The sequence below is a fragment of the Otolemur garnettii genome, unplaced genomic scaffold (assembly GCF_000181295.1).
Source record: "Otolemur garnettii isolate 467f Iridium unplaced genomic scaffold, OtoGar3 scaffold00031, whole genome shotgun sequence".
NCBI lineage: Eukaryota > Metazoa > Chordata > Mammalia > Primates > Galagidae > Otolemur > Otolemur garnettii.
The window spans coordinates 1,973,491-1,983,018 of record NW_003852426.1 but is presented as its reverse complement, the minus strand read 5'-3'; the positions used below and the strand labels follow the sequence as shown (position 1 = coordinate 1,983,018).

Here is a 9,528-nt window from a genome sequence, read left to right as displayed (position 1 = left end):
GCCTCCCAAGTAGCTGGGACCATAGGCACCCACCACAATGCCCGGCTATTTTTTGGTTGCAGCCGCCATTATTGTTTGGTGGGTCTAGGCTGGATTCGAACCCGCCACCTTAGGCGTATGTGGCTGGCGCCTGAGCCATTTGGGCCACAGGTGCCAAGCCCCATAAAGCTCTTAGAACTGATAAAATTTAGCAAAGTTGTAGGGTACACAATCAACATACAAAAATCACCAGCATTTATATACATCAACAGCTTACGATCCTAAAAAGAAATCAAGAAATCAATATCATTTACAGTAGATAAAAGAATTTAAAATGCCTAGGAATGAATTTAACCAAAGAAACGAAAGATCTATACAAGGAAAAGTAAGAAACATTGATGAGAAAAATTGAAAAGGACACCAAAAAATGGAAAGATGATTCATGCTCATAGATTAGAAGAACTAATATTGTTAAAATGACCACGGCTTGCCACAGCAAGCTACACATTCAATGCAATTCCTACAAAAATGCCAACATCATTCTTCACAAAATTAGAAAAAATAATCCTAAAATTTCCAGGGGAACAAAAATAGACCCCAAATAGCCAAAGCAATCCTGAACAAAAAGAGCAAAGTTAGAGGTGTCACATTACCCTACTTCAAAATATATTGCAGGTTTATTTTAACCAAAACATCATGATATTGGTATAAAAATAGAAACATGGAACAACGGAATGGAATGAAGAATGCAGAAATAAATCTATGTATTTACCTGTCTCTCACTCTAAATAAAAGTCAACTCAAGATGGATTAAAGACTTAAACATAAGACAAAGCTACTGGAAGAAAACACAGGGGAAGCACTCTGCAACTTTGGTGTGGGCTTTTTGTGTAAGTTCTCAAAAGCACAAGCAATAACAATAAAAGTAGAAAAATGGAAGTATATTAAACTAAAAAGCCTCTGCACAGCAAAGGATAAAATTAACACAGTGAAAAGGTCACCTTTTTTTTTTTTTTAAAGGTTACCTTTTGAATAGTAGAGCATATTTGGATATTTGGAAACTATTTCTCTGACAGTGGACAAATATCCAGAATATGCAAAGTACTCGAAAGCAAAATAATAATAATCATCCATTAAGTGAGCAAAGACTCTGCATAGACTTTTCTTAAAAGAATGCACACAAACGGTCAATAGGTATATGAAAAATGCTGAACATCACTAAAAATCAGGGAAATGCAAGTCAAAATCACCATGAACTATCATCTTACCACAGCTGGAATGGGTATTACCAAAAAGACAAAAAAAGGGGAACTCTTATCCACGGTTGGTGGGAACCTATGTTAGTGCAGCTGTTATGGAAAACATGGAGATTTCTCCAAAAACTAAAACCAGAACTACCACACAACCCAACAATCCCACTACTGTTTATCCAAAGGAAAGAAAGTCAGGACCTCAAGGGACCCCTGCACGGCCGTGTTTGCTGCAGCACTGCTCACAACAACAAAGATAGGAATCAACCTAAGTGTCTATCAGTGGATAAGTGGGTAAAGAAAGCATTGTCTATACACACAGGAGAATACTATTTGACCATAAAAAAGAATAAAACCCTTTTATGGAACTGCAGATTATCATGTTAAGTGAAATAAGCCAGGCAAATATCACAGGTTCTCATACATGGAGCTGAAAATGTTGATCTCCTGGAGGTAGAGAGTAGAGTGAGAGTTACTAGAACCTGGGAAGTGGGGTGGAGGGATGAAGAGGGAATTAGATGAAGAAAGGGAGGTTAATGGGCACAAGATGCTCGATAGCGTAGTGACTAGAGTTATTAACAGTGTTGTATATTTCAGAATGGCTAGAAGAGTGAGCATATTTGAAATGTTCCCAACCCAAAAGCAATGCTAAATGCCTAAGGTATGGATATTCTAAATCATACACTTAATCATTATACATTCTGTGCATGTATCAAAATATCACATGTATCCCATATAGATAGAAATATTACTTATCAATGAAAGAATCAAACTAACAAACTAATTTTAAAAGTACAAAAATTATTAGCATAAGAAAAATGGACTTATAAATTCTTTTTAATTAAATCAACTTTCTTTTCCTATAAATGTAAGGAAAATAAAGGCTACACAGCAGCAGAAGTGGTTGCTCTACTGGGTGAGAATCCTCTTCCCAGTTAAAAAGACAGAATCAGAGTCACTGGAGAAAGCAGGGCTTGGGAGCAGGGCACAGCACTGGGTGTTGGTGTCCTGGGGCAGTCAGGCTTAGGGAGGGTTCACCTCACAGGTAGAACTAAACTGTGGCTCTACTTTTTTGTTGTTATTGTAAGACCAAAATTTCAGAATACCAAGAGACAGAGTCAGGTTAAAGGGAGGTGCTATCTTTTATGTCTTAGAATATGCTCTGCATCATATTCAAGGATGATCCAGACTGTTATGGCTAAATTGTGTCCCCCTCTCCCCAAAATCCTATGCTGAAGTCATATGTTGAGTAGACAGAGGGAAAAGAGGGCTCTCTAGAAGTCAGGAGAGAGGCCTCAGAAGAAATCAACCCTGCCCACACCTTAATTGTGGACCATGAAACCTCCAGCACTGTGAGGCAATCAATTTCTCTTGTTTAAGTTACCTATGAGCTCTGCGAACTAAGGTCATGAACTCATTCTAGTAAAAGTGCTACATACCTCATTGCTGAATGTGACTATGGGTGCCTTAGAAATGCTCTGCTTGGGAAGCTATGCACTGACGCCACCACCTAGTCCACCCCTCAAAGCAATTTTGGAACTCTTTCTGGAATGGCCATTGAACTGTTGTTACATTACTCTTGATGTCCTGAATGTCATCAAAGTGTCTTCTTTTCAATATTTCCATTATCTGGGGGCCAGATGAGGTAAGTAGAGAGGGGGTTTTAATACAGTTATTTGTTAACTGGCTAAAACTCCCTCAGAGGCAGTGCCCTGTGAGCTGGTGCATTGTCCTGATGCAAGAGCCACACATTTCTCATGCTAAGACTTTCCTGTTTCTGTTTTGGTGTCTACTTGGTCTGCTATGCTTCTCACAGTCAGCAGACGATTTTGATGCACAACTCAACGAATTTTTGCAATGTTGTCATCAGTTCTGCAGGTTGCTAGCCTCCCTGACCTCTCTCCATCAGTGACACTTTCTCTCCCCTCAGAAAAGTGTTTAATCCATTCACACACTGCCATTTCCTTCATGGTGTTATTCCCCAAAACTTGGACTGGTCCGTGATTTCACTTCCACTCTTGCCAAATTTAACAAGAAATTTAATGTTTGTTTCTTGCTCTAATTCAAGCTCTGACATTCTTGTGTGGCACGCAGATATACACCATATACCACCACATGTCTGTATGAGCACAGTTATGAGACACTGATATATTAATAGTATAAAACCTTACAGAGAACCTTGCCAAGTTGTTTGTACAGTGCTGCCAATGTAAGCTCACAGTGGCAAGTTCATGAATTTAATAGTCAGACCTTATACTCTGTGGTATTTTGTGAGGATAGCGCTAGAATATTAAAAGAGCAATATTACCTTTTCTACCCTATATATGAACATGAGACTTTTTAAGAGTATAAATTAAATGTATATTAACATGAGACTTTTTAAGAGTATAAATTAAATGGGATTCTGAAGTGTAGAGTGGATCAATTGAAAATGGACAAGAGTAGATGATACAGTGTTATTTCTGAGCCATCGTGGACACCAAGGACAACAGCAAAGTGGAAATGTTCCCATTCCTTTTCAATTTCACTCAGAAGAAAACTTGTCAGCTCAAATTGCTATGTAACCACAAACAATACTTACTATATTTGAGATACTGAGGGAACAAGTTTTGCCCTAATTTTGTAGAAAGATGAAAAATCATAATTACTAAAGTAAAGGGATTTTTAGCCAGGGCTTGCAAGCATTTTGTGTTTTCCTTCTACTTATTAAAGGGCATTTTCCTAAAAGTCCCTGTCTAGGAGGAAATGTTATCACTTTGATTTTTCTCTCTCCATTGACCCATTGGTCCCTCTTGCATTTCAGTAAAGTTGTCAGAATGGCTGTGTTTATCCGTGATTCACAGATGAATAAAAAGGGCCCAGGAGTAGAGATATTCTCCTGAGGTCACAGCAATTGAGTGGTACAAGCATATTGTAATGTTGGTGGCTAGAACAGTTCTTTGGGTGCCACAAAAATCACAGCCCATAGTTCCTCTTTTATGTGGTTCTTTTCTTAACCAGAGAAGGACAACCCATGTTGAGAATGAAATGCCAGAACTCTAAGCCTTTGCCTTAAGTTCACTGAGCTGGTGGGTGAAGAGACAGAAGCTGCCACTGATTCTCTTACTTCCAATGTCCACTGTCAGTCACTCAGCTAAGAGCAGGGAGGTTTCTCTTTTGCACTTGATGCATCAGGACAAAGATGACAGCCCCACATCTACCATGGAAAAGGCAAGAGTCCCTCCCCACTCTCAGAACCATGTACAAGTCTTCTAATTTTATATGCTTTTCTGCACATAGAACTATTTATTTCCCCTCCCTCCAAGCCCCATTTATCACAGAGTAAATGCAGGAACAGCAGAGAGGAATTAGTGCTTAGTCACATGCTCTGATGGAGGCCAAGTAAGACTTTATTAACTGCCTCTGACTCAATGCAGACTCTTTCCCCTCTCATCTCAACTAAATCAAGGTCTATATACCCCTGGGACCTCTCCAGTTCCTTATCAGAAATCATAAAGAATGGCTTATCCAGCTCCTGGCGTCCCTGATGGAAGTGACAGTGTATCCTTTTAGGGGAGAGTTTTGGGGTGACCAAAGCCTCATACTTCTCATTACCACTTCTCCAGATGGCCCGAGTCTTCTGGGCAGAATGGATCAGTGGCCTAGGATTCACCTCTGACAGTAAAGTTTCTTGTTCTTGGGCTTCCAGAAGTTGTCTCTGGTCAAGATGGGGCAAAAGAACACAGGGACACAAAAGCTCTGACTGCCTGGTGATCTCGCCTCACTCTACTCAGTCATAACATGGAGATTTTACTCAATTCTTCAGGACATGACTGAGGTAATTAAAGGCAATTATAAATAATTAAAGGTAATTAAAAGAACACTGGGAGATGCCTTGGACAAAGTTGCATGGAGGGTGGCTGTTGCTCCAGACCCCTTATCTTTTTTTTTTCTTATAACATTATTTTATTTTCTTTTATAGACATCTTCCCCAAGTATTGTTGCTAGAACAACTTGAGTATGGGGTTTTTTGGTTCAAGGTAAACATATCAAAAAAAAACACTAGCTTACCTCTGTTATACAGAGTTGTGATATAAAAATTATTTATAGGCTGTATGTTTCAGAAATCAGGTAGCTACACTGTAATCCTCCTGAAGAAACTTTCTTATGGAGCCTATGTGATAGAAAGAAAAGATATAACTAAAATAATTAAAATATATTCTGATCATAATGCTTGATACCATGAAAGGAATGTTTAGTTTCCTCCACAAAGAGACACCAAGATTTTTTCATAATCTCCCTTGGTTTCATCCATGATGGCTTGGCAAAGAGAGACGCCGTACATCTTCTGATAGAATGCTTTGATATCATTCATGCCAACTTCAGAACGGAAAACCATAATCCTGATCAATTCCTTATGATGAGTTCTAACACCCTTCATGGCATGATGAAGCTTCTCCACAAAGAAAGCTGGTTTGCTGGTAGCACACTTCACGATGGCTGTGAGGCATTTCTAATGTCTCCTTTCATCTCCAGGTCCAGAGCTTTGTTCATGTCATGCTTACTGTACTTGGTATATTTCTGAAACACTCTGAGAAGATGGGGGTAGCTCCTGGTGGTAAGAATGGTAACGAACACGTTGGCCTCTGTCCCCTTTCTCTTTTCTCCTGCTTCATATAAGGCCCGGGCATCAGTATCAGCCAAGTCTTCATTCACACCAAAATCCTCACTTCAGTCACCCTTAGCAAGAGAAAGCAAAGCCTTCCGGAAATCTCCAGATGTGTCTGAGGTTATATCTTTGGCCAGATCTCTTTTCAGTTCGTCTCTGTAGACTCTGTTAATTTCTCTAATTTCTTTGTTACTTCTTGATGTCAATATTTCAATCAGAGTGTCTTCATCAGTTCCAAGGCCCTTCATGGCAGCACGGAGTTCATCAGCATCAAACTGTGCTGGGGTTTTTAGCACAGTTGCTAAAGCAACTTCCTCCAGGTGGCCTGTAAGGGCCTTCTTCAGCATTTCATCCAGGGGCTTTCCCTTCTGGAGATACGCCACTTTGATCTATTAACGCTGAGCATTGGTTCTCTTAGTTAACATGTCAATGATGGTTCCTTCATCTACACCTTTAATCATCAGGGCTTGGTGGATGGCTGCAACATCTGCAGATGGATCGAAGGAAGGCTAGGGGCTCACCGCCGACCCAGGACCACCTTTGGATGACTTCACAGTATTAAGGTACTGCTGCTCTTCATTTTCAATGAATCAGGCCTGCTTGAGGAATTCTGATACCATTGCCATTTTAAAAGAAGTGTCTGTGTTTCTATCCTCTTCCAGAGAACTAAACAGAGATTCTGCTCTGAGGGTTTCTCCAGACCCCTTATCTATGAGTGTTGGGCTTTCTCTAGAATGAAATGTCCCAGAGGCAGCAAGACCCTAAGGTGGGATCCTCTATTATTAGGGTCTTGGCCCCACCCAAATAAGTCCTGGATTCTGGAGAGTCCATGAGACCTTCTAAGTACTGGGACAATTTAGTCCTGAATTCTGAATCCTGGAAGTCAGCCTCTGGCCAGAAAGGCACGTGTCACTGTGTCTGTCCACAACTTGCTCTCCTGGACTTCTGCCTTCTCCTGCTTCCTGGCCTGGTACATTTCCACTGCTTGGTTAGCCCATCCATACTTCCAACCAGATTTTCAAATAAGTATTTTTTTTTCCTGCTTTCCAAGTTGTACTAAATGGGAAGGGAGCTCCAAATTACCAAATCAGCAATTGCTGGAAAACAAGTACAGTTTACAATTCTATATGACAATGTTACAAACCGAGAGAGAAGCTCCAGAGTATTGGCTACTTAAGTATGTTAACTGGGAGGGGAAAAAAACAAAATGGGGAGTAATATCCATCTACCCCATGATTAAATTTTTTGATAATAAATGATAACTTCTAAGAAACAAACTTATCTCTCTATATAACTTATGACTATGACTGATGGACTAACGTGGGAGACGGTATGGAGATGCTTCTCATCACCTTCACTCCGTGAGTCAGACATTGTGAAAAGAGAATGAGAGATTTGAAATTTGTTAGGACTCTCTGAAAGAAAATGAGCATGTAGTAACCACTACATGAGCAAGTCAGAACAAAGTGTGTCCTTATTAAAATGGAGTGACTCCTAGGTAGATAAGCTTTTTTAAAGGCACTGGATGACTCACTAGCTATCGATCCATCAAGATTTGTTCCTTTTACCAAAAAGAAGACCCACCGTGAACCAGCATTATCCAGGTGGAGGTCTCTTGCTGATGTCAACTTCTGACAGGGTAAATGTCCATCACATCTTACACTTTTGTTGTTTTATGTGTTAATCGGTGTCCTTAGCAGTTTAGAAATATTAATTTACTTAATCCTCACAAGACATCCATGGGGTGTGACTGTCATTTTTCCCTTTTATGATGATGTGATAAAAAATGATGGTCACACCCCAAGTAGTGTTGGAGCTGGCTTTGCCCCAGACAGTCCTGCCCCAGGGCCCATGCTCATACCACTGCCCTAGTCCAGAATGGGAGAGGTGGTGGAGAGGCTGGCTCAGGGGGAGAGACTATAGGGAGAGAAGAAGAGTAAGCAGAGTGGGTCACTGTGATAGTGTAGGGCCACAATTCCAGGACAGAAAAGGACAGGCTTATGCCACTGTCAGGAAAATACCCAAAGTCTCTGGGTTAAATCTCAGGGACTCTACTGTCTGAGACAGGTGGTGGGTGAGGAGACTCAGAGGAGAATAGGAACGTGGTCACAGGTTCCCTGCCCATCTGTCCACAAATTTATTGGTTCCCGGGGTGGACCCCCAGGCCTGCACTCACTCTGATACTTGGAGTACTCTGGGAGCTCCACCTCAGTGACACACACAACCCCCAGTTGTCAGCGTCCTTCATGCACAGCATGCAGTTCATGCAATTCAACTGTGACTTTACCGACCAGAGAGTGAAGTGTAAGGGCCTGGGCTGGAGAAGGTGGGACAGGACTGTTGAGCCTTGAGAAGCGCTCATGAGGACACAGGGAATAAATCACTAAGGGACCTGAAGTTCCGGGCTGGTGCAACCACTGGAGCAAGGCAGGTGAGTGACGTCGGGCTCCAGGCGCAGATATAGTCCCTTCCCCTCTGCCCTCCCACTGACAGACCAGGGTCTCCCAGGGGTGGTGGGGGGCCTCACATGGATCCCTCACAGGTGGGGAGGGGTATTTTGGGTCAGGTTTATTTTCAATCTTCACCATGACTGACTTTAGATGCGATCAATCCCGGGGAGAAGGAGGACACTAAGGTGGAAGGGAGATGTGGGAGGGGCCTAGAGACCTTCCTCCCCTCCCCACCCCACCTTGGGCTGACCACCTGGACAAGGGTCCCACATCTACAGATGCTGTGCCACTGCGCAGTGGCACCTGACCGGTGTTTCGTCAGGTGACACTTTTAAGTTAGCCTAAGATGGGGAGGATTTCATATCCCTGAATGCAGACCCACAGACCGCGGCTTGGCGGATCATGCACCTGGCAGAAGTCACGACCCCGGAGCCTACCAGGGAACACCAATGGGTCTCTGAGCTGAGTGGCTGCTCAGACACTGGGAGCAAGGGAAGGGGACGCCACTGCAGGCAGCTACTGTGGCCCTCAGGGCTGCAGGTAAGGATGTCACCGAGCTGGACTTATGTCCGGGGGAGGTGTCCCTATGGGAAGGAAGAAAAGGACAAACCCAGCACCCTCCTCCCCTCCTCCTCCTCCTTCTCCTCCTCCCCCCACTCCTCCTCAACATTTCTCTCTGCGGAACCCAGGATTCTGCCCGGGCTCCTGAGGCTGCCCTGGGGCAGAGGAGGACAGAGAGAAGGAGAGTGGGAAGGTGAACAGGGCAGGACAGAGCTGCCACTGTCAGTGGTGACGTGCTTGTGTCCACCAGAACCAGGACGTCTACTTCTTCCCTGGTCCTCTGTGCCCTGCAATTAAAGGCAACCTTTTGTCTTGAGCCATGGAACAGAGTCAGCGGAGACAAAGCCAATGAAAGCAGGTCCACAGAGCAGTGCTCGGTTCTAAGATGAGAACGATGCAGATAGTAAGTGCCAGCAAATTATAAATCTGATTCTAAATTGGAAAAGAAACATAGAAATTTTAAAACTGAAAAATAATATCACAAATATTGGAATCAAAATAGTAGCTTAACTAATAAAAGATGAGATACATTTGTACAAAAAGAGAATTGGGGATTAAGAACATGCTTCTCCTGAAAACTATTTTTAAATTTTTCTTGAATTTTGTATTTGTTTTAGTTTACAGTATTTTTTTTTTTTTT

General features: G+C 42.3%; 3 pseudogenes across 1 annotated transcript in view; 1 reads left to right on the top strand and 2 right to left on the bottom strand.

Moving 5' to 3' along the window:
- LOC100955318 overlaps positions 1–9,528 on the bottom strand; it is a 315,223-nt pseudogene that overhangs the window by 201,506 nt on the left and 104,189 nt on the right.
- LOC100957211 overlaps positions 1–9,528 on the top strand; it is a 91,713-nt pseudogene that overhangs the window by 47,311 nt on the left and 34,874 nt on the right. The window lies entirely within an intron of this gene.
- On the bottom strand, positions 5,464–6,503 carry LOC100958166 (annotated as a pseudogene).